Genomic DNA, 23754 nt, shown 5'->3' with positions numbered 1-23754 from the left:
TTCTTTGCTCCCCACAACCTTTTGATAACATTTACGTGGGACACAAACACCTTCACAGCCTTTGCCCCTTTTGAGAGATCTCTCCACATACTTCTTCCACAAAGGTCTTTCTCCTTGATTTTCCAATCCTGCTTTTTCCTAACCCCTGACCATCCAGCCAATCCACTGACTACAGACCATGAATCAGTGAACAATTGCACATCTGGCCATTTCTCCTTTCAAGTAAAATGTATGACCATGTGCCCTGCCCAAAGTTCTGCCCACTGGGAAGACTTCTCTGGTATCCTTCAGGGTTGTCCCAGAAAGAAGCTGTAATGCTGCTGCCGTCCACTTCTGTGTGGTGCCTGGATATCATGCAGAACCATCAGTGCCAGGCCCTGGTCTTCTCTTCCTCAGTCAACTGATGATAAGACACATCCCATGAAGCTATCGGTGCACATGTAGCAGCAGACAGCCTTGTAATGGGCGTAGACACCATAGGCATTTGGGCATCTTCTTCATGTAACTTGCCTGTAACCTCAGGACCTGCACAAACCCAATCATATATGCACCATTTCCTTTCAACAATGGATTGCTGCTATGTATCTACTATATTATGACTTGGTGGGTCAGATAATACTCAGGATGGGTGACTCAGATTGTATGGTACCTTCTTGGTTCATCGCCAAATGTTCAGTCTCCACCAGGGCCCAATAGTAGGCCAATCGGTGTCTTTCAAAGGGAGAATAGTTATTTGCAGATGATGGTAGAGTCTTGCTCCAAAAGGTCTATGATTCACAAGTCCAACTGTTCTGCTCGTATATTCCTAGATGTGTGACCTCCCTCTGGACCATAGTTGACTCACTAGGGAAAACTCTTAAAGAAAATGGACTCGCTCTCCCAGCACCTATCCACTGCCAATAATTCCTCAGCTAGGGAGACATTATGCCCACTTCCCTTCTCCATGCTGGGGTTTGGTTTGCCTTGAGCTTGCTGTCACAATCTCCGTGAGTTCACACGTGCTGATGCCCTGTTATGTCTGGAGGACACCATTTCCTTGTCATCATCCGCAGTCTCTGGCTCTCACATTCTTGTTTTGTTTTGTTTTTCAAGGCAGGAATTCTCTGCGTAACAGTCCTAACTGTCCTGGAACTCATTCTGCAGACCAGGCTGATGTCAAACTCACAGAGATCTACCTGCCTCTGCCTCCTGAGTGCTGGGATTGAAGGGGTACATCCACCATATAGTGGTGTATTATAGCGCCAGCACAACTGCAGTATCGAGTTGCAAACGAGAAGCTGAGGATCTAGAGAAACCCCGCCATTCATGCTTAGAGAATGTCGTTTATTGAAGGGAGAACGTGGTCTATATATATGGACTTGCAGCACTGTGGAAAAACCCAGGGTTCGGAAGTTTATGTACTCAGTGCCGAATCAGTAAACAACTAAGTGGAACAAGGAACTTGGGGTTAGGCCAGGAGGTGCAAGATGTACTTGCTAGCAAATGTCAGCAAGCAATAAACAGACATCCCTGGCAGAAGGGCCCAACAGGTCCCCCCTTTTGTATATAAATGAAGTTCTGTCTTAGATAACATAGGATTTTGGTACTTGCTTTACCTGTCTCAGAGAAGCCCATCCAGGCCTTGTGAGCCCTCTGTCTTAGGTTGATAAGCACCCCCCCCCCATGTAGAACCTGTCATTGAATATTCATTTACTTTGCATGCTTAACCATGACTGTGCTGTGGGATTGCCTGTAGCTAGAGACAGCATAACTTGTCACATATGAAATCGGTCCGGGGCCTGCTGCCTGCGAAACCGGCATAGGTGGAATAAAGTAAATCCTACAATTCCCAGGGCCAAAAGACCCAGGGCTAAGGTGCCGCTCCCTTCCTTGATAAGCCGACTGGCAATTTGAAGGCCCCGCAAAATCTGGTCCCCAGCCAATGGGGGCACTCTGGTTTCATTAATTTGGACGATCTGATGATTTAAATTGAGAAGACCCAATTGTATCATAGCATTTACATTGTTTGAGTGCTGAGTGCAGTAGCACCCTCACCCGATAATTTATCCACCGCGCTTGCCGTGACCACCGACTGGGAAAGGACAATGCAAGAAACAGCTGCAGAAGTCACACCGAGGGCAACGGCAGCAGCAACGGCTACAGTGGTGCCAAAGTCTCTTTTGTGCCGTCCAAGCACCGTCTTCTGCAGCCCCAGCATTTACCGGCATGGGGACGATGCCTGGAACGCGCACCACCTATGCCGTGGTCTCTGCACCCCAGCACACAACCCCCCCCCCCGCAGGCGGCAGTCACTGTAAGAACAATCTAAAACATCTCTCAAAAGGGAATCATTAGTGACCACAAAAAGAATGGCGAGAGCACACAAAGTCCAGTGGCAATACATACACATATTCCTCCTATATCAAGTGTGTTGTGATTTTAAACTATGCTCAAAATAGTCTGATGTATTTCAGCTGCAGTGGTATTAAATGCAAATATTTTGCAGGCCACCTGTCTTACTGCATCCAGACAAGCGAAGGGTCCACTCAGAAACATACCACCAAGGGCTGGGACCACTCCAGTTTGCAGGGCTTTACGATAATGAAATGTAGGTGAATCCATGGTTTTATTTTTTTTTTTTATGGGAGGCCTAGGTCCATATTGCCAAACGTCCCTACGGCCATGGAGAAGGTAGGGGGTACTAACTACACAGTCTCCCCAAAGGAGTGGTAACTCTAAATTATAGGTTAATGGACCTGGCCAGCAGCGGGGTCCCAGGCAAGGGGGCAAGGCACTGCCTGACGTGTTACGATCAAAATTTACCTGCCCCATAATGTTCTGCAAGCCCAGGACTGAGGCATTCATGGCATTGGGTACAAAATCAGCAATCGACCAGTTACTTAGCATGAGACAATGATTAAGAAAGGAGGATTCAGCTCCACCCAAAAGACTACTATTCCAAATTTGAGTAAAACATAAGCTATCCTCTAATGTGAAAGTCATGTCAGTAAGATTTCCTTCTTCCAAATCCTCTGGGATAGAAACTTTTCCCAGACTAATATTATTTCCCACCACAGCTGGCCATCCTGTGCTTTGGATGCCCACAGGCATCAAGAATGGGGGTGTTCTTTAGAAAGGCCCAAAGTGGCTCTGTGTGGCTGGTCTGGCTCAGGAACAACAGGGCCCACACAACGCTCAGGAGCCCAAATTGTGTGCTCGCCGTCCTGTGGGAAGACACAAACAGACCCTCGGCCCCACACCAGAACGGGATCTGGGCCACACCACTGTCCCGAGGAGAGGTCTTTCCAGCGAACCATTCTTTCAGACTCCATGGGTGGTTGTCAATGGCGATCGGCTGCGGACAATCCTAGAGAGTCCACAGTTAAAAAAATTAAAATATATAAGATATAAGCTACAGAAACGTGTGGAGACAGAATGAAAGCCCCTGAGTCCCCCGTTTTTACTTTATCCAGGTAACTTTTGAGGGTATGATGGGAGCATTCCACCACAGCCCGTCCCTGCGAATTGTATGGTATGCCCGTCTTCAGGGTGATACCATATGCCTCACAAAATTGCTTAAACTCTGAGCTCATGTAAGCAGGTCCATTATCTGTTTTGAGCTGCTTGGGCATTCCCATATATGAAAAAGAATGAGCAGAAGCAAATATGAGATGAGAAAATGTATCAACAGAAACATGAACATATTGTGATTTACCAAATTTTGGTACATGGGTAACATCCATTTGCCAAATATGATTAGGCATGAGCCCTTTAGGGTTCACTCCTGTGGTGAGCATGGGCAGAAATTCGATACAGGAAGGGCAGTCCTTAACTGTCTGGGTGGCCTGTTCTTTGGTGACTCCAGTGTGGTGGTGCAGGGTCCCAGAGCTGAGATGGAAGCATCAGTGTAATAACTGTGCTTTATCAAATGTGGACATAGCTAGGAATGCATGTGTGCAAGAGTCAGCCAACTCATTGCCCTTGCTAAGATTGCTGGACAACTGGGTATGAGCTCTCAGATGTCCTATAAACAGTGGGCAAGACCATTGCCACAAAAGTCCTTGTAGCTGAAGCAGGGAATCTTGGACCCTGGACATAGGGGCAATATAAGTGGCTGATTCCAGCAGGGGAAATATTTGGGTAACATATTGACTGTCTGTGTAAATACTAAGCACTTCAGAGGGGAATAATTGTAGGGCAAGAACTAAGGCTGCAGGTTTCAGCAACCTGTGCTGATTGTGTTTCAATGAAAAGTTGCTTAACAACAGTCTGAGAGATGACTACAGTGATGCCTGAGGAGGAGCCATCTGTAAATACCACACGACCTCCTGGAGTGGGTTGAAGATTCACAATTCTGGAAAAAATAACCAGGTGCATCTTGAAAAAAGTGATTATCAAATTGACTCAATACAGTGCTACAAAATATAGCCCAGTCATCACTATGCTGTTGAAGCCATAGGAGTTACTGGCTGAATAGGGGGGTAATGATTTTATCTGGCTCTTTATCAAAGGTCAAGACACTAGTCTTGACTGTCTTGAATTATAAGGAGACAAGGGATTGGTGATAAGCCACAACTACCTTGGAGGGTGAAGCTTGAAAACAGAGCCATAATATGGGACCCTCCTGCCAGAAGACTCCGGTAGGTCCATAATCAGAGCTGAAAATGAGCAATTGTAAGGTTTAGAGTAATCTATATAATGTACATGAGCTTACTGCAGCGTCTTTTCAATTAGTGTAATACATTGGCACCCTTCATCAGTCCATCTCCTGCATGACAATGAATCTGGATGTTAAAAAGCGGTTGCAATTGATCTGTAGAAAGCCCTAAACTGGGCCTTACCCAGTTAATGTCTCCCAGGAGCTTTCAGAAATCATTAAGTATTTGAAAATGGTCAAATCACAAGGTGATATTTTGGGGCTTCACACCATTTTGTAATAACTGATGCCTGAGATATTGATAAGGAAATTGGGTCTGAACCTTCTCAGGAGCAATCTGTAAATTTGCTAGGCTCAACTGATTTTGCAAGTCACTAAAGGCATCTAGCACAGAGGCTTTGGTGGGTCCTGCCAGTAGAATATTATTCATGTAATGATATACAGCTGAGGGTGCTTAAGCACTAACTCAAATAGTGGGGCTATTTGCCATCCCTTGTGGCAAGATCACCCAATGATATCTCTTATAAGGTTCTTTTAGGTTAGTAGATGGAACACTAAAAGCAAAGTGATGGCAGTCAGTGGGATGCAGAGAGATAGTAAAAAAGCAATCATTTAAACCAATAACAATTAAATGCCAATCATTTGATTATTGCTATGGGTGTGAGCAATCCCGGCTAAGTAGCTCCCATAGCAATCATAGTTTTAACAGCTCTTAAGCCCTGCAAAAAGTGCCATTTGCCAGATTTCTTCTTTTTAACAAATATAGGAGTGTTCCAAGGAGATGTTGAGGGTACTATATGCCCTGTGGCCAATTGCTCTAGTACTATCATCTGGGCAACCTCTATTTTTTTCCTTATTAAGGGGCCATTGCTCAACCCAGATGGGTTACTCACTCTGCCAAGAGATAGGAATGGGTGGAATGATCAAAGGCTGTTCAGCAATGCCCCTGCTAAAAATGCCCCAGTCCCACATGATTTCCATGCTGGCATGTAATATGAGTCTTTTCAGCCACAGGTTGAGGAGCCTCTTGCAATCTCCTCCCTAGGCCTTTGCTGGGGCAAAATCTCTGATCTTTTAGCATCTGTCTCACTGGCTGAATGGTGAGCACTGCCCCCATACCTTACAGCACATCCCTGGAAGTTCGACCAGCATTTCCTGCATACACTCTGGCCCCAGTAAGCATGTCAACATTTCTCCCCGGGAACCCAGCCATGGCGTTGTGAACTGCCTGACATCTGTGTGCAATGTTCCTGACACTTGCTGCACCAGTCCTGGAGCATAAGATTGAGGGCACCAAAAGACTCAAAAATAGGAAGAGTAAAAGGGGCATGGAGCCCATAAGCAGTGACAACCTCCTTCAATTGCTGAATGTCCTTATATTGTAGAGGATTGTGTACTCATATAACCTGATATGGATTGTTTGGATCAGACGTTTCGACTATGGGCAGGGCAAACCTGCCTAGGGGCACTGAAGGCTCAAGAAGTGACCCTGAAAGTCAGGATTTCTTAAAGGAGGATGGTTCTTTATAGAACATCCTTTTATTTTCTTCCAGAGGACTTTAATCTCTTGAGTTAGTTTTTTTCCTCGCTATCTGTATCCTGAGGGGTGTCTGAACTAGAGGCTTCTGAAACCTTTAGTGATTTGAGGATTCCTCCTCCTGGACCTCTCTCAGCACATTGCTCTTTCATGTTCACCTTCTGCTTAACAATGCATCCTTAACCAATCTCCACAAGGAGAAGGCAGCAATGGGGATTTGATCAGGTCTCTTATCATGTAGATTTGTAAATCTGTCTTCACCTGTTCCCAATCAGGAATATTTAGCACCCCCCTGAAATGAGAAACCAGGGACTGGCCTGTTCAAGCATTTTCACGAATTCGTTGGTTGTTCATGACTTAACTCTGGGGCCATTTTCTTTTAAGAGTCTCATCAATTGGTCCGTAAGAACACTCGTGGAACTTCCAGCACCCATTTCCAGTTCACCCCTATTTCTTACCTCTCTGTGGAGCTTAACTTGCCAGCTATTCCCCGGGGCGATCCTTCAACGACCTTTTTTCTTTCTCTATCTTGGTGGAACTCCACTTGTAGTGCCAGCACTACCGCTAACACAGTACTGAGTTGTGAGCGAGGAGCTGAGGATTGAGAGGAACACCACACAGCAAGTCATTCGTGCTAAGAGAATGCCATTTATTGAAGGGAGAACATGGTCTATATATACACGGGCTTGCAGCACTGTGGAAAAACACAGGGTTCGGAAGTTCATGTCCTCAGGGCCAAATCAGTAAACAAGTGGAACAAGGAACTTTTTAAACAGACCACCAACAGCACAGAAAGAAAATGCTCCCGTACAGCAAAGGAAATGATCAGCAGAGTTGACAGACAGCCCAGAGAGGGGGCGGGAATCTTAACCAGTTACACTTCAGACAGGGGCTAATGTACAGAACTCACAAAGAACTGCAGAAATTAAATACCAAGGGAATAAACCAGCCAATCAACAGACAAGTAAATGAACTAACTAAATAAATAAAAAAAACCAAACAAGCAAACCAGAAATAGCTAATAACTATTTTTAAAAGTGTCCAATATTCCTAGCTATTCTATTCTTTGCTAGGGAAATGCAATTTTAAATGAGTTTGAGCTCCACCTCACCCCAGTCAGACTGTCTATCATCAATAAGTCTGCCAACAGATGTTGGAGAGGATGTGGAGAGATATCTGCTTTTGAATGTTGATATGGGTACACATTAACACAGGCATTATGGAAATTAATTCGGAGATTTCTCAAAAAATTAAAAATAGAACTTCCATATGACCCAGCTATTTAACTCCCGGGCATCTGCCCAGAGAACTCCATATCTTACCATAGAGATATTTGCACCCCATATTAATTGCTGCTTAATTTACTGTAGCGAAGAATTGGAATCAATCTAGTTTCCCATGAAGAGATGAATTGATAATGGAAATCTGATGTATATACAAAATAGAATACTACTCAGCTCTAAAAAAAATTAAGGTAAAATATTTTCACAAAAATGGGTGGACTTAGAATATTTATTAAGCAAGGCCACATGGTTTCAGAAAGATGGATTCTAGCCAATAACATATGTGCACATGTAAACAGATGTTCATGTGGGTGCAGTGTAACATGAAGAAAAGAGAAGAGAGGCTGGATGCTGGCGGGTGCAGGTGATGAACACAGGTTATGAAAGAAGATATTAAGCAAACTGTTTTTTCAGTTCCAGTTCTCTCGTGGGTGTCTTGTTGATTGTTTTGGTGGTGGGTAGATGCAGAAAATATACTCGATACTGGAAGTGTGAAATTTAAGGTGATGCTCACACATTTGAAATGCCTGTTCTAATTGTACAGAAGTTCATTGAGTATAGAGACTTTGGGTCTGGTCTGTTTCTCTGTGTGATGTTTTCATTTACTTGCAAGGTTTTAAAATGATAACATTTATAAGATAATAAAAAATGAAATTATGAGATTCATAGGTAAATGAATGGATCTAGAAACACTTGTTCTGAGTGAGGTAACACAGATCCAGGAAGACAAGCATCACATGTTTCCTCTCATTTGTGGATGTAGCTTTAATCTGCAGACAAGCATACCTCATTTGAAATACCCATAGAGGTCAGGGAAGCTTTCAAGAGAGACCCAAGAGGTCATGGGGAGGAGATTTTCAAGAGCAGAAAGACAGAATACCGTGGTTTCAAGGCTTAAAGAGGATTAATGCCATGTGTTGGTGTGGTTGAGGGAAAGGTGCGCTCTCCACCAACCCCAACCCCGCTTGCCCCTCGGCACCTGTGGCAGAAGGGAGAGCTAGTCTCCTGCACCAGAGCAGGAGAGCAGGTCTTGCCCCTACCCAGCTGCAGCACTCAGAAGAGAGGGCCCTGCACCTCACTGGGGCAGCACAGTGGAGCTGGCCCGGGTGGTGTGGGTGCTGGTCAGCCAGCCTCGAGGGTATGAGAGCAGGAGAATGGGCCCCACCCTTGCTGCCTAAGGCATTGGGTGAGCTGGCCAGGGCCGTGCTGGAGAGCTTGACTTGGTGGTGATGATGAGGAAAGCTGTCAGGCTGAACAAGCCAGTTACCACCCAGGCCCAGAACCAGGGCTATGAATAGCCGCACCCTAATATCCATTTCATTTAATAACTGCTGGAACACGTGAAGGGGCTGGTCCTGCAGACACAAAGCTACACGATCTCCAAGACACAGGGCAACAACAGGACATCCAAGAGGAGTCCCAGCGAGGGCCCAGTATTGATGGTGTAACAGAGGCCAGAGGCCTTGAACCAGACCAATGACTCATTGCAATGAACACTTGCAGATAAGGATGGTCTAGAAGTCCTTTTGTAGTTGAGGATGAACTTGTACTTTTGGTCCTCGCTAGTGCTGGGATTGCAGGCAGGAACAGCCCCAATTGGGTTATGCAGTACTGGGGAAGAACCTAGTGCCCTGTGCATGCTAAGCAAGCTCTATAGCACTGAGCTACATTTCTAGTCCTTCATATTGTGTTCACTTCAGTATGTAGCTACCAAGGAGAGCCTATGCTGAGAGGGAACATAAAATAAACCAATTCACAGCAGGAGTTCTGAAAGGTTTCTTTTCTTAGAAACAAGTGAAACTTAGGGAAGGACATAATGAAACAGACACAATATTCTGCAACTCTTCGTTGATGAAATTCAAAGCATATTAAAATAATTTAATGCATTTTTATAAATGGAAGCCTATCAATAACAGAAAAATTATAGCGATAACATCTTGTTTAAATAGGAGGTACAATGTTAGTACTGTCTATTATTAAAAATAATTTAAAGGTACATCAGTTAAAGCTGATCTGGAGTGAGATTTACATATTTACTCTTTGAAATTTTCTTTTAAACAGGAACTACCAAAAACTGATGTCAGTCAAGAGCAGATGGTATTAAGTGATATGTAACAACTGGAAGGCTGTTATAGAATTATAGCAAATTATTCTATGCTAATTGCAATCTAGCACTTCATTACATTGTACATTAATCAATTCCAAGTGATAGCTAGGTGGAAGCTCTCTACCTGTACAGTTAATGGATTTTAGAATATGGGATATTCCTTTGCACTTGAATCAAGATCTAAAGACTTTCCTAGAAGTTAAACTGGTTTGAACTTGTGTGGCAATGGATATTGTACTTCTTGTTTTGTCAAGCACGGACGAAGCAAGTTGTATTATTCAAGTACAGGACTACCGAAACGACTCAGCATATCATGTGTTCTGATATTGAACTAATTAGGGTGTAATTAGAGGTCATTAAACGCATTTCAAAATCCATTCTCTTGCCGGGCGGTTGTGGCGCACGCCTTTAATCCCAGCACTCGGGAGGCAGAGGCAGGCGGATCTCTGTGAGTTCGAGACCAGCCTGGTCTACAAGAGCTAGTTCCAGGACAGGCTCCAAAACCATAGAGAAACCCTGTCTCGAAAAACTGAAAAAAAAATCCATTCTCTCTTTTAAAAAGAGGATTAATGGAACAAGAATGAATCAAGGTGAAGTTATTCTATAATGGGCTGACAATGCCCTGCTACACACCACAGGCTATCTAATAAAAAGCCCAAGGCCAGGAACGGGTTACCTCTCTGTGAGTGTTGGCTCCAGAGACGGCAGCCATTACAGGCTATTCATTGTCACTGCTGTTGGTTTCCCTCCAGAACTTCATGGTAAGAGCCCGTTGTTGAAAACACCACATGCTTGAGTCACAGAACGTGGGGAAACCGAGCTGGTACTGACCTGGGGCTTCATGCCTATCGCTAGCTTTCATCGTGCGGGAAAGCAAGATAACCACTACACGAGAAAAGCGATCGTCAGTCCTGCCCAGCCCTGCACCCTGCATGCTGCAGTGACAACCAGCCTGGCTAGACACGCCCACTGGTGCAATAGCGGCGCGGATGTCATCAGAGCAAAACCCTCTATTTTAAGGACACCCATTAGACTAGGTTAAGGCCACCCATATGGCCTCTTTTTTATTGTTGTTTGTTCTTTGAGAGAGTTTCTCTGTATAGCCCTGGCTGTTCTGGAACTTGCTCCGTGTGCCAAACTGGCCTTGAACACATAGAGATCTGCCTGCCTCTGCCTCCTGAGTGCTGAGATTAAGGCATGTGCCACCACCACCACCTGGGATCATATGACCTCATTTTACCTTACTAGTCACAGAAGATTCCAAGACCAGGAACATTCTGATTTGCTGGCAGTTAAAGACTTCATTACTTTTTGGTGGACAGACGCCAGTCAGAGTGAGCTCTGACGATGATGTTTCGGGGTCCTCTCCCCTGATGAAAGTTAGCTCTCATCGGGAAATGTGTCAGGTTATATCAGGTGGCTCTAAGAGATGAAATTTCTTGTCGTCTTCGTACACTCTTAGCAGATGGCTTCATGCATATGCAGTATGGGCATGAAGCCATCTCTCCATGAAGAAACAGAGGGAGGCTGGGCAAGAAATGTCACTTGTAACTGTGCCAGCTACAGGGCTTCTGCCTCTTGTTGGATCCTCAGCCCTGTACATGACCAGCTATTAACAGAGGTGGAAACACATGGCCGAGAAAAGGAGGTGTGGGGACCCCAGAGGTGTAACCCATGTGTTCTGGAGGTGTGGGGATCCCAGAGGTGTCACCCGTGTGTTCTGGAGGTGTGGGGACCCCAGAGGCATCACCCCTGTGTTCTGGAGGTGTGGGGACCCCAGAGGCATCACCCGTGTGTTCTGGAGGTGTGGGGACCCCAGAGGCATCACCCGTGTGTTCTGGAGGGATGTATGAGAGCAAACAGTTGGTGATCGTAATTGCCTTCTCTCCTTTTCCTGTTTACTGCTATTATTTTAATAAAATTTTAAAAAGTTTAGCATACAAAATGTTTCACTATGGCAACTCCATACTTATATTTTGTTCATATGCATCTCTATTCCTCGTCCTGTGTCCCTCCCACTCACTGGGTGCCTTTTTCCCTTGGGCTTTCATTGAGAAAACAGGATATACAGTAGCCTAGGTTCCACATAGGAGAGAAAACTTGCTGTGTTTGTCTTCCCCCGCCATTAATCGCCCTCCTTTAAACCTGTTCCTCCACATACAGAGCCCCTGCCTGCTTTCTTTCACTATATATATTTTTTAACCTAGCTTCTTGGGCTAGTGAGATGCTCAACTCAGCAGGTAAAGACACATGCCTCAGAAGTCGATGACCTGATTTCCATCTCCAGATCCCGCGTGATAGAAGAAGAAAGCCGACCTCTGCAAGATGCCCCCTGACCTGCATTTATGCACTCACGCACATGTACTTAATTAAGCATGCGTGTATACACCCTATTCTCATTAAATCTACAATTAAGACAATAAAAATGAATCTAGATTTTGCATATGAGAGTCTGCCCTCTTTCTCTCAACATGGTGATCTCCAGTTTATCTGTTTTCCTGCAAATGGCATAAATTCTTTTCTTCTTCATGGTTGAATAGAATTCCACTGTGTATATGTAAGCCCGTTAATATGTTGACGGGCAGCTAGGCTGGTTCCTTATCTTGGCTATTATGCTATATATGCTGGGTCTCTGTGACATGCTATATATTCTGGTATCTCTGTGACATGCTATATTTGCTAACGCCTCTGTGAGATGCTGACCTAGATTTCTTTTGTGACATACCCAGAAGTTTAAGGAATTTTGTAATGTAATTTGTTTTGTTATAAAGCCCCAAAGCTGACCAGGTCTTGACTAAAAGTATTTTTAGAGTATATCTAAATGCAAACCAACTGAAGAACAAAACACACACACACACCCCAGTCTAGGTCCAACATCTTAATTCAATCTAGTTTTTCCATTACATGGGTTAAGTACTAATCTAAAAACAGTTACACAATCATGAGTCAATGTTTCCAACTATTGTCTTATCCAGCACATAAACAGCCAAAACTCATGCGTTACCAGGGAGCGCAAGCTACATCCCTGGGCTCTCCAAAGCGGTCCACCATGACACGCAAGCCCTTGGCTGGGAGCCACAGTCTTAGTACATCTCCCTCAGCCCATTGGTGTCTGGACGCTCAGATTACATTCCTTCTATTTTGTTTTGTCTTTGTAATTGTGTGTAGAAGGCACAGCTCACAGATGTATTAGAAACCCAGAACTGTCAAATTCGCAGGCTTTTTTTCCTTCAAGAGAAGGGAATGAACGATGCTTATTCAGCCAGAAGACTGGTGATCTTGCTATCCATAGAGCCAGCCTTCACCTGGCTCCCCCCAAATCCTGAGCATTGTTCAGGCCTTAATCCTGGACTTTGTCTCTGTGAATAGAACCCATTCCTATGAAAGAGGTTCCGGGTGCTTTGCGTTCTTGATGAACAGAAACTATCCTTATGCTTATTATAAATCTCCCCTCCTTAGGTCCTCGCCCTGAACACTGTCTCTCTGTGAATAAGAACCCATTCACGTACACAGGTGCTTCTCTAGAGACCTGTACTTTGCGAGGGAGTCTCTACATAGCCATGCCCAACGCTTTGTTGTGCTCCTGGCCACATGGAAAGCTTTCCCAACGTTTTACTGTATTTAAATGTGTAAGGAAAATAAACTGCTTGGTCAGACTCTAGGAGCTTTGGGCCCAGCACTAGGTAATGTCGTGCTGACCCAGTTTCATTCTTAACCTCATGTGGATCATTTCCCTGCTGGCTGTGATGACCCCACAATCGGGGGTCACTCCCAAGTTACTGTCTGTGCTGCACAGCTTGGCTCCATTGGCAGCTTCTGTCTTTGTCTCATTTGCTGTCTTATGACAGGACAGAAAGGAAGAGTTCATTCCCTGTTTGCTTGCTCACTCGTATTTATTGGGTGGAATGTCCCAGGCGCCAGAGATCACGGTGGAAGAAGCGGGTCTGTGCTTTTAAGGGAGTCATGGTGTATGTGTTCTGAAGAGACTAATTTTTGCTACCAAAGAAAGCTTACCCCAAAATCCTTGGGTGGTTAAGTTGGCAGGGGTGGGGTGAGGAGGTGGGGAAATGGGAGCTCCACTTTCACCCCAGCAGAGGGAGGAGGAAGCAGGGAAATGCCCCTAGACCAGCCTCGCTCACGCTCAACTGGCCAGAGCCAGGGTCCCTGGAGTAGACACGATACTGGAAGCATGGGGAAGCAACAGTTACTGGTGAGCATCAAGGGTGTCTACCATACAGACAGAGAAGGACAAGCACAAATTAGCAGGGAAGAAAACCCAAGACAGCGGGTCTGTGAAGAGAATGAAATGACAGCGTCCGGGAAAACAGGCGTGTAAGAAGAAACGACTGGGAAGCTCAGCTCAATTGACAGAGCATCTGCTTAGCATGAAGCTCTGAGTTAGATCCCCAGCACTGTGTAAAACCCTCACGATGGTGCGCACCAATAATCCCAGCACTAGAGAGATGGAGGCAGGAAGATGGGATGTTCAGGATCGTCCACAGCCACAGGGAGAGTTAAAGCCAACCTGGGCTAGAAACCCTGTCTCACAAATAAGACAGGGAAGATGAGCTAGCTTTCCCTAGGTGTGATTGGGTGTGTCTTCTCTTCGAAGATCTAAGTGGAGAGGTGGCAGGAAAGGTTTGGAGGCAGAACTGTTTGTTCTGGAACTGTATCAGCCAGGACAGCACCTGAAGTAAACCCGTCTGAATTTTCAGCTGGTGGGGCAAGCCCTTGCACAGGCTTCTGGGAGGAGTCTCAGGGAGGCATCACAGGAACTGTGGTATGCAAGAGCTCACTGCCCTGGTCTCATCCAGAGGATCAGACCATGGGCTGGGGAACTGGTTCAGTTGCCCTTGACTCCTAACAAAGAGGCGACTGGACACAGGTTTACTGGCTCACCTCCATTCCCCATCAATCAAAGCCGCCAGGTTTCGCATGTCTCTAAAGAGCAGACCTTAATCCTTACATAAAGCACTGGCTCCAAGGGAGAAGGGGGATGTTAGTATTTCTGGCCAATGATGCTGCGAAAGCTGTAAGCAGAAGTGAGAATAGCTGGGGGGGGGGAGGACTGGGGGGCTGTTTGGGCCATGTCCAGCACTGGGGGAGCAGGGGGGCTGGGGGGCTGTTTGGGCCATGTCCAGCACTGGGGGAGCAGGGGGGGCTGGGGGGGTTGTTTGGGCCATGTCCAGCACTGGGGGAGCAGGGGGTGTTGCTCAACTCTGTCTTCCACAACTGCTTACAGTGCTCATGCCTGCCTCCTAGTGCTGCCCTGTGGATCAGATGAGCTCATTGCTGATTCCTGCCTCAGCAAGGGGCAATTTGTTAGCAATTACTGTGGATATGCCTGAAGCTTCCCTTGTTCTGGAATGGGATCCAAGGTCGCTTGGTTGGTGGAAAGCTTGCAGAAGACTTAGAAAGAATGGCCCTGAGAGGGTGTTTCAGTGGCAGGCTGGGGACAGCTGAGAGACACCCCCCATCCCCGCCATGTCTGCTTGCAATACCTGGACAGGCTGCTGTCCTGTGCCAAGGGAGCCATCCAGCAAGAGTGTTACATAAGCTGCATCTTTCCCTTTGTTTACAGGAAGTTCTGAAAACATCAACTGGGCTTGGCCTAAGCTGCTTAAATCCTCAAGGCAGCAGGATTGTCTGGGCAAGCCAGGCAGCCACATGCAAAGCATCTGCCCAGGCCCGTAGCCAGGCCGGCAGGATGGATGGTTGCTGGCAGTCTCTCACTCGGCCACTTTCTCTCCAAGATCCATGCTCTGGCGTGGCTGAGCTGATGGGCAGCATCCACACATACCCACTCTAGGCCGAGGGGTTCTACCTCTGCTCCCCTAGAAGAATAAGAGTAGAGGCACCTGGAGCTGAGAGAGGATGGGGTGGGCGGGGAGGTGACTGCCTCTACTCTGACTTGAGCTTCTAAGTAGAGGAGGAGGATGCTTGCAGCTTCTTTGTCCCTCATATTGACATGGCTGGATTGAGCATCAAAATTCCCCAGAGTCAGTGCTCTTGTCCTGGGAATGCTGTCAGGTCCCATCCCGGTCACTATCGGCACAGAGTGTCGTTCTGGGAGCAGGTGCCAGATGTGATCTAACACGTCCTCATGTTACCTTCTAGGAAGTGAATGTCGGTGCTGGTAACTGTTTGGCTTGAGAAACACAGCTCCGCTTCCAAAGGCTCATGTGCCTGTTGGAGACTTAACTGGCTGGAAGCTGGGGGACATTCCAGTCACCTATCATGGGAAGGCCAAGGGTGTAGACCGGGGAAGTTCTGGCCTCAGCTAGCAGTTTCTGCAGAAGAGTTGGGCTTTATAGAGTCTTGACACTGAGTTCTTTTTCAGGCCAACAGCTTCTAGGAAGGCAGAACAAACATTTTCTTTTTTGCTCCTAACTAAGCTCTCTAAGGCAGGTAGAGCAGCCCTACTATGTATACACACCCACACCCCGTACCCCACTTCCATAGCAGGCATCCCTAGTTGCTCTCCGTATACTTTTCTGCTGAGTTGTCTGAGGTCTATGTAAGGCTATATCGTATTGCTGACCACTGTGGCCAACTAGATAGGGCTGGCTGGGCTGGAGAAACCCCATCTACCATCTGACTGGTTAGGGTGCTACAATCAGCAGTGCAAAGAGGGGGAATTTTATAGGGCAATTAGGTCGTGAGAACTCTTCTCATGAATGGACCGGTGTGACCTTCAGGGCGCTGGGCTTGTTATCACAGAAGTGGGCTCCTTAGGAAAGGGGAACTTGCCCTGTCCCTTTCACTCTCTTCCTCTCCCCCTCTGACTATCCATGATGGTATGACAAGCCAGAGGATCCTCCGCTGGCCACCAGACCCTCACTCTTGGACCCCCCAACTTTCCTAACTGTGAGAAGACCAATTTTTCATTACATCTAACCTAATCTCTACAGAAATTTCCCTTCTTCCTGTCCCCTCTTTCTCCTAAAGGCAACTGGCCTAAGGCCAAGCTGCAGTATTGGCCTGAGAGGACCTCTCTGGGCTTCTGGGCCCTAGAACATTCCAAGGCTTGGGTCTAGCCTCTAGGACCCCTGCAGGTAGAGTGCCTCCTGTGGCCCCTAAGTAAATCAATCTTCCTGCCACCCACAACCCCCTGCTGGCTGGTTCTTGAATCCTCCTGGTTGGTGGGTCTGGAAGGTCCTTCCCCGCCATCTTCTGTGGTTTCCCCACACACTTGCTGGTCCCTGTGACTCTGAATCTGGCTCAGCAAGGGCAGAAGGATGACTGCCCTGACCCCACAATGAGTAAGGCTGCCTCAGCTTACCCACTGAACCTGCTGGGCCTGGAATTGTCCCAACGCTGTCCTTTGTGGTTGTGCACACAACCTGGGAAGTAAGCCCCACCCCCATTTCTTAGAGTGCTATTGGGATAGACTTCATACACTACAATGACCTTTTCCAGGCATACAGTGGATGGCTTTTAGTGTAGTCATAGAGCCATGGTGGTTAATACTGACTGGCATTTGATAGAGCCACCTATGAGACAAGCTTATGCACACACTTTCAGAAATCATCAACCTAGGCTAGCCTCTGGTCATGCCTGTGAGGGGCTTCCTTGATTAGGTTCATTGAGTTGGGAGGGTCTTCCCTAAATGTGGGTCTTACTTTCCAGAGGTGCCCTGGACATAAGGAAGCTCAAGAGGGAAGCTTTTTTTTTTTTTGATTTTTCAAGATAGGGTTTCTCCGTAGCTTTTTGGTTCCTGTCCTGGAACTAGCTCTTGTAGAGGCTGGCCTCGAACTCACAGAGATCCACCTGCCTCTGCCTACTGAGTGCTGGGATTAAAGGCATGCGCCACCACTGCCCGGCTAAGAGGGAAGCTTTTTGATCTACGTGCTTTCCCCCTGCTGGTGAGCGCATCCATCCTGATATGGCCATCATTCTTGGGCATCAGAACCCATCTTCTTCCGCCTTCTAAAGTATCTCAAAGACCAATGGTTTTCTAGCAATCTTCTAGGCCTTCTGCACCAGATGCCAAGGCATCCAGTCTCTGGAATCCAGCAACTCCTGCATTCTCAGCCTCCCCATTATAAACATGGCCACTGTTGGACTACACAGACTGTATTGTGTAAGTCAGTCTGCTTTTACTACACACCCATTATCTGTTCTGTTCCTGTAGAGAACCTGACAAATACACAGCACAGTCCATGGAGAACAACTTTTCTCACAAAGGAACCCTATCTCCTTGGCTGTCACCCTCACAGCTGCCACTGCGGTCCCTGGAATCACTCATATCCTTCTGTGTCTAGGGCCTTGCCTAGGCTGGATATTTTTATGTGTGGGGTCATGGGGGATGTAACATTTTGTGTCTTTTCTTTGTGGGATGTTTTCCAAATTCTATGCTATAGAGGGCATCAGCAGTTGATTGAGCAGAGCTGCCACTGTGAAGAGGCAACACTTTGTTTATTCTTTCATGAGTTGATTGACATTTGGGTCGTCTCCACTTCTGATGTTTTTAAGCAAGCTATTATATTCTTGAGCCAAAGAGACATATATGCAGGAGGAATGAATGGGGTTTTTCTTAGTGTCTTAGTTAGGGTTTCCATTGCTGTGAAGAGACACCATGACCATGGCAGCTCTTAAAAGGAAAACATTTAATTGGGGTGGCTTACAGTTTCAGAGGTTTAGTCCATTATCATCATAGTGAGGCATGGCAGCATGCAGGCAGACATGGTACTGAGGAAGAAGCTAAGCTCACAACTTGATCCATAGGTGACAGGAAGTGAATTGTCACTGGGAATAACTTGAGTATGTGAGACTGCAAAGCCCACCCCCGCAGGGACACGCTTTTTCCAATAAGGCTATACCTCCTAGTATTACCACTCCCTATGGGGGCCACTTTCTTTCAAGCCTCTATACTTAGAACCTTCTCAAATATTTACCATATTTATCAAATATTTAAATAAACTTTATTATAATTCAGACTGGCCTTTAACTCACTAACTAGCCAAGACGAACCTTGAATTATGGATGCTCCTGTCTTCACTTCCCAGGTGATGGGATTGCAGGAATGGGTCACCAGTCCTGGTTTCTACAGTGCTGGACTGAGCTAAGGATTTTCTTCATGCATGCTAGGAAGGCACTCTGCCAACTGAGCTACATCCGCAGCCCCTAAATAGACTTTCTATAAGAGTGGCTTTAGGTTTACACAAAATCACACAAAATATAAAGTTGTCTTGCCTCTTTATTCATCGCCCTACTATTCCTTTTATTAACATACTATTTTATTGATTATTTGGGAATTTCACATAATGAACCCTGATCACCCTTACTTCCCAATCCTCTTAGGTCTGCCCCCTCCCTGGTGGCCTCCCCCCAAAAAAGATTTTTATACAGTCCAATTTGTGCTGTCTATATAGCCACTGGAGCTGGTCAAACTCCCGCTGGCCAGCCCCTTAAGGAAAAGTGAGAGCCCCCCCTCCAGTAGCCATCTATTGTGGAGAGCTACACTTCAGCATCCTTACTGCAATTTTTAAGAGTTGTCTTCAATGGCTTCCTGTGCATGCTTTTACGATGGGGGCCGGGGAAGGTTGTCACAGAAGCCTTCTATGTCTCTCTTTCTCAACTGCGATTCTGCAGTCATCAATGCTACAGTCAGCAGAAGCAAAGACCATGGACTTCCACATGGTATCTGGTGTCAGCATGTGCCATGGACCTCAGCATGGTCACTGATGGCAATACAGGCCACACTAACACAGTTCCCAGCAGAACTGTGGGAATCAACACGGCTTCAGGTGGCAGCACGGACCACAGGCATCCATCAGGATGTATGTTTGCCCTGACTGGGCAAAGTTGGGAAGTGCGTAGTCTTGTGGGGTTTGCCTTTATAAGCCTCCAACGAATGTAGTTTGGTGTCATACTCTGGAAGTCCCTGATATGGACCTGACCAGTGTCTATCATCTTCACCAGCATTTAATAAAGCTTGCTTCAAATTTGCCTTAAAAATTGTGGTAGCGGTCTTACGCTCACCTGATGGGATTAACAGATGAAATCATAAATGCTGGCCTGGGAGCCAGAAGACCATGTTTTGTGGCAATCATCACAATGACAATAACACCTGTTCCCTTTTCCTTTTGGAGGGTGGCCGTTGTTAGATTGACTATGTTGTGGTTATTTTGTTTGCCTTCGAGACAAGGCCTTCTGTATCCCAGGCTGACCTCAAAGTTGCTCTGTAGGCAAGGATGGCCTTAGATCCTCCTGTCTCTGTCTCCCAAATGCTAGAGTCATGGGGATGTGCCGCCAGGCCTTTTTATACAAGGCTGGGGTTGAACCCGTGTAAGCACTCCACTGAGCTACAGCCACAGGATGAGATTTATTACTTAGTGCACAGGTGGTAGGCCATCTCCAGTCAAGGGGAAGAATGGGCACCATCCAGACCTCCTGTGTGCAAGCACTGCTGGAGCATCTTGGAGTCTCATGCAAAACCAGGAGGGGGTGCTTGTGCAAAGCAGCTGCACAGTGGGCGTGGCACGATGGGTGTAGTGTGCACACATATTCATGTTTTATCGCTTCATCTTCTTCTCTCAAACTGTGTCACTGGGTTCTGCTGCCCACCCCTTCACTACTGGAGTGAATCCAGACCCATCCCCTCCTGTCCAGCTCGCTCCCTCTCTTATCCCCTCTTACTTAGTCTTCTTTCTTCCAGACTGAAACTGGCTAAGCAACGAGTTGTTTCGTTGTTATGAGCATTCCATGGTGTCCGATTGCCTTGCCTGTCATCAGGGGTCACAGGCTACCTGTGTGTGGAAGAGCAGAGATGGCTGTGGGGCAAGAGAGGACCTTGCTGGACAAAACAAGAAGGCAAGGGGGTTGCTTTCCCAAGAGGGGTCACTTCTGTTCACGGGGATGCTACAAAGGAACAGTGGACAGTGGAGTTCCAGCAGGGAGCAGTTAGCACCACAGGGCAGCAGTTCTTCCAGCACCAACGTAGGGTTTTGCATGGACCCACGCTCTGCTCCTGTTTGTTCTGGGCCTGCGCGCAGGCTACCCAGCTCTTTGAGAAATGGGAGTTACTGTAGTAGTGATCACAGCCAGGTACAAGAGACCTGTAGCTTTTGCCCATTTTGTCTGCATCCTGTAAATCTCCAGGTGAAAGCCAACAGGAATCTGGCTGAGGGACCTAAAGGGGTGGGAGTCGGGGTGGGGAGAGAAACACCACGCCATATGCTGCTCCAGCTATGACCAGCAGGGGGCAGGCAGCCAGTCAATTTTTAACGGGAAAAATGAGCATCTCTATGGGTCTGTGTTCAGACACATAGTCCCGCTTCGTAGATGATTTTGAAGAAATGACCTCCAGCGGGAAACCGGCAGCTGACTTCATGTCCAAAAGCTTACAGAAACATCCTCTCCCTAGGTTGCCTTGTTCATAGATTATGTACATGTCATTTGGCTGTTTTTAAAGTATATATAAGCTATGGGGTCCTATGAGTGTTTTATTTTGTTTTACAAACTACACAACACTCTATATTCCAGCTTCCTAGTCATAAGGCTGGGGAGGTCTGCCCCTGGGCCCTGCCTTCTGGCCCCTGCATCTGGAAACCACAACTCTGCGTTTTAATGTCAGAGATCCACAGGGTCTGGCAAAGCTCCTCTTCAAAAGAGGGGCCAGGAGGACCTAGACTCCCTCCCGCCCAGCTCCAGCCTGAGGCATGGCCAGCTCCAGAGCATCTTCACTTCCTGTTTTCTGGGAACTTCATGATTCCCCTGAATTCTGGCTCTGCTTTTTGTTCCCTATCTGCTGCTGGCAGAAGCCACTGGCCTGCAGTGAATTTCTGTAGTGTGAGGGTGGCTGCTCGGGCCAGAAATGAAGTTCTGGTTCTCACCTGTACAAACTGGAGCTTTGAAAACACGCGCAGGGCTGAGGATATAGCTCACAGGTCGAGGTGGTTTAGCACACTCACCACTCTGGGTGGATCTCCTCAGTACAGGAGCAGGACCTCTTGCTGGGCCAAGGACCTCACAAACAAAAGTCTGCTTTTTAAGATTCATTTTATTCTTAAGTATGTATATGTCTGTGCATGTGCGTGTGTGTGCCCACAGAGGCGAGGAGGACACCAGACCCTCTGGAACTGGAGTCCCAAGCAGTTGTGTGTTGCTAGAGTGCGGGCGCAGGGAACTGAACTTGGGTCCTCTGCAAGAGTGTCTTTAAAATATGAGCCTAGTCTCTTCATATGATTAAAAAGCCTCCCATAAGGATAACTCCAGGACTTACCTAGCATCTTAGATATATCCAGAATATCCAGGACTGAAAATGAAGTATGTGAGGTGTGGGGTGGGGTGTAGCTGGGTGGCGGACGACTTGCCTAGCATGCAAAAGGCCCCAGGTGCCCACAAGCTATGCAGTAACATTCTTACGGAACACCTTCCTGATCTTTTGTGATAATTTCCTTAAGAAATCATCTGCACTACTGGGGGCAGTCTCTTGATTGCTGTACTGATTCTTCTCCACCAGCAAAACCTCACTAGCATGTGTCATTTACTAATGTTTTGTTTACTCTTACTACAATGCTCCCAGTTGTGAATAAGTTGCTCTGACGTGTATTTCTCTTATTGCTTACAAAATTAAAATTGTTTTTATGTGTTGATGGAAATTTCCTTTTGAGAGTGGTCTGTGTCCTTCACTATCTTGGGTATCTTGAACTTGCCCCCCTCATTATAATTCTCATTTAACAATATAATTCTTTACCACATACATTGAAGACAATTTCTGGTTTGCTAGTTCCCTTCTGATCTTTTGACACATCAAAGGGATCTTTGTTTTGTCTGGGCTCATGCCTCTCCTTCTACTCACACCAACAAAGTGCACAACCTCACGGCTGTGGGTGGGAACGGTGGGGAAGCAGACTGGCAGGACCCTCAAGGAGATGTCCCTCCATCACTACCAAGGCCACTCGGGGTGCTCATGGCGGTCCTGTGGAGCTGATGATATGGGTCACAGGTATTCAGGTGAACATTACAATGTGTGTTTCCGTGCTGTGTCCTGGGTAGAGTCTGTGATTTGTTGGGCCATGGAGGTCCTTGCGCTCACAGACAACGCTACGTAAACCAGTAGTGTTAACATGTGGGGTTGTCTCTTCAAAGGGGAGATATAGAACCTGTTTCCCAAGAGACTGGGAATGGTTAATAGCCCAGGTGACCTCTACACTATCTGCCTGACTGAGACCACACAGACCCTCCCGGCTTAGGATAACACATGTAGTCTATCTATAGGACCAGTCTTCAGGGAAGAAGTGACATGTGCCTTGAGAAGAGTTTGGAGGCGATTATGCCTCCTAGTGCATAGGGGATTGTGTTACACCAGGAAACTTTTATCCAAGTTGTACTGCACTTACATATGAACTAAAATAAACTGCCCAGTGTCGCTCTGGATGTTTGAAGCGACACTGTCTGCTGAGTCAAGATGAACTAGACTTTCTTCTTCATTCACACGAATGGCCCTCTACTTTACCCTCCTACCCTGGTGTTTGTAGAGACCTCCAGTGTTTGGTGGCCCTCCCCAGGGTAGATGGCCTCGTCCAGGCAGTTGAAGGACTAAGAGGGAAAGGATGGTTCACACCTTCCCCTTTGCAAGGTGAGAGAAGCTTCCTCCTGCTTGGTGGTCTTGGAAGACATTCATTGTTCTCCTAGCTCACAGAGCCACGCCACTGGCTTTCCAGGGCTCCTGGACTCTGGCGTGGAGCGGGGGCTGTAGAAGTTGGTAAATGCCAGCTTCTGGATTTACACGGGCCAGATTTCAACCATGATGGCTCTACAGACGATTCTTTTCTCAACTTGAGTATGCACATAAGTGTAGCCATGTACCCACTGGGTTCTTCACTCTCAGCCCAGGGTGTCAGAGGCTCCACAAGGTTTCCACACTGCATCACACGGTAGCTTTGCGTGGGGTATTCCGTCCAGCCAAAGACCGGTGTACGCAACCATGGATGTGACTGCAAGGCTGAACTGGGATGGTCGGCAGGCTAGGGGTGGTCAATGTGTTGGTAGCATTCATGATAGTTTCTATCAAGTTTTGACTATCTTAAGATTTTTATTTATATTATTTAACCATTTCATGAGTGTAAATAATGTGCTTTGGCCATTTCCTCCCCATTATCTTCTCTCATCCCTCCTACTCCTGTTGAGCCCCCCCCTTCCCAACAAGCCTACCCCCTATTTTCCTACTTTCTGGCTGACTTTC

This window comes from Microtus pennsylvanicus, chromosome 11 (genome assembly GCF_037038515.1).
Source record: "Microtus pennsylvanicus isolate mMicPen1 chromosome 11, mMicPen1.hap1, whole genome shotgun sequence".
In the NCBI taxonomy this organism is placed as follows: Eukaryota; Metazoa; Chordata; class Mammalia; order Rodentia; family Cricetidae; genus Microtus; species Microtus pennsylvanicus.
This window is presented reverse-complemented; position numbering follows the sequence as displayed.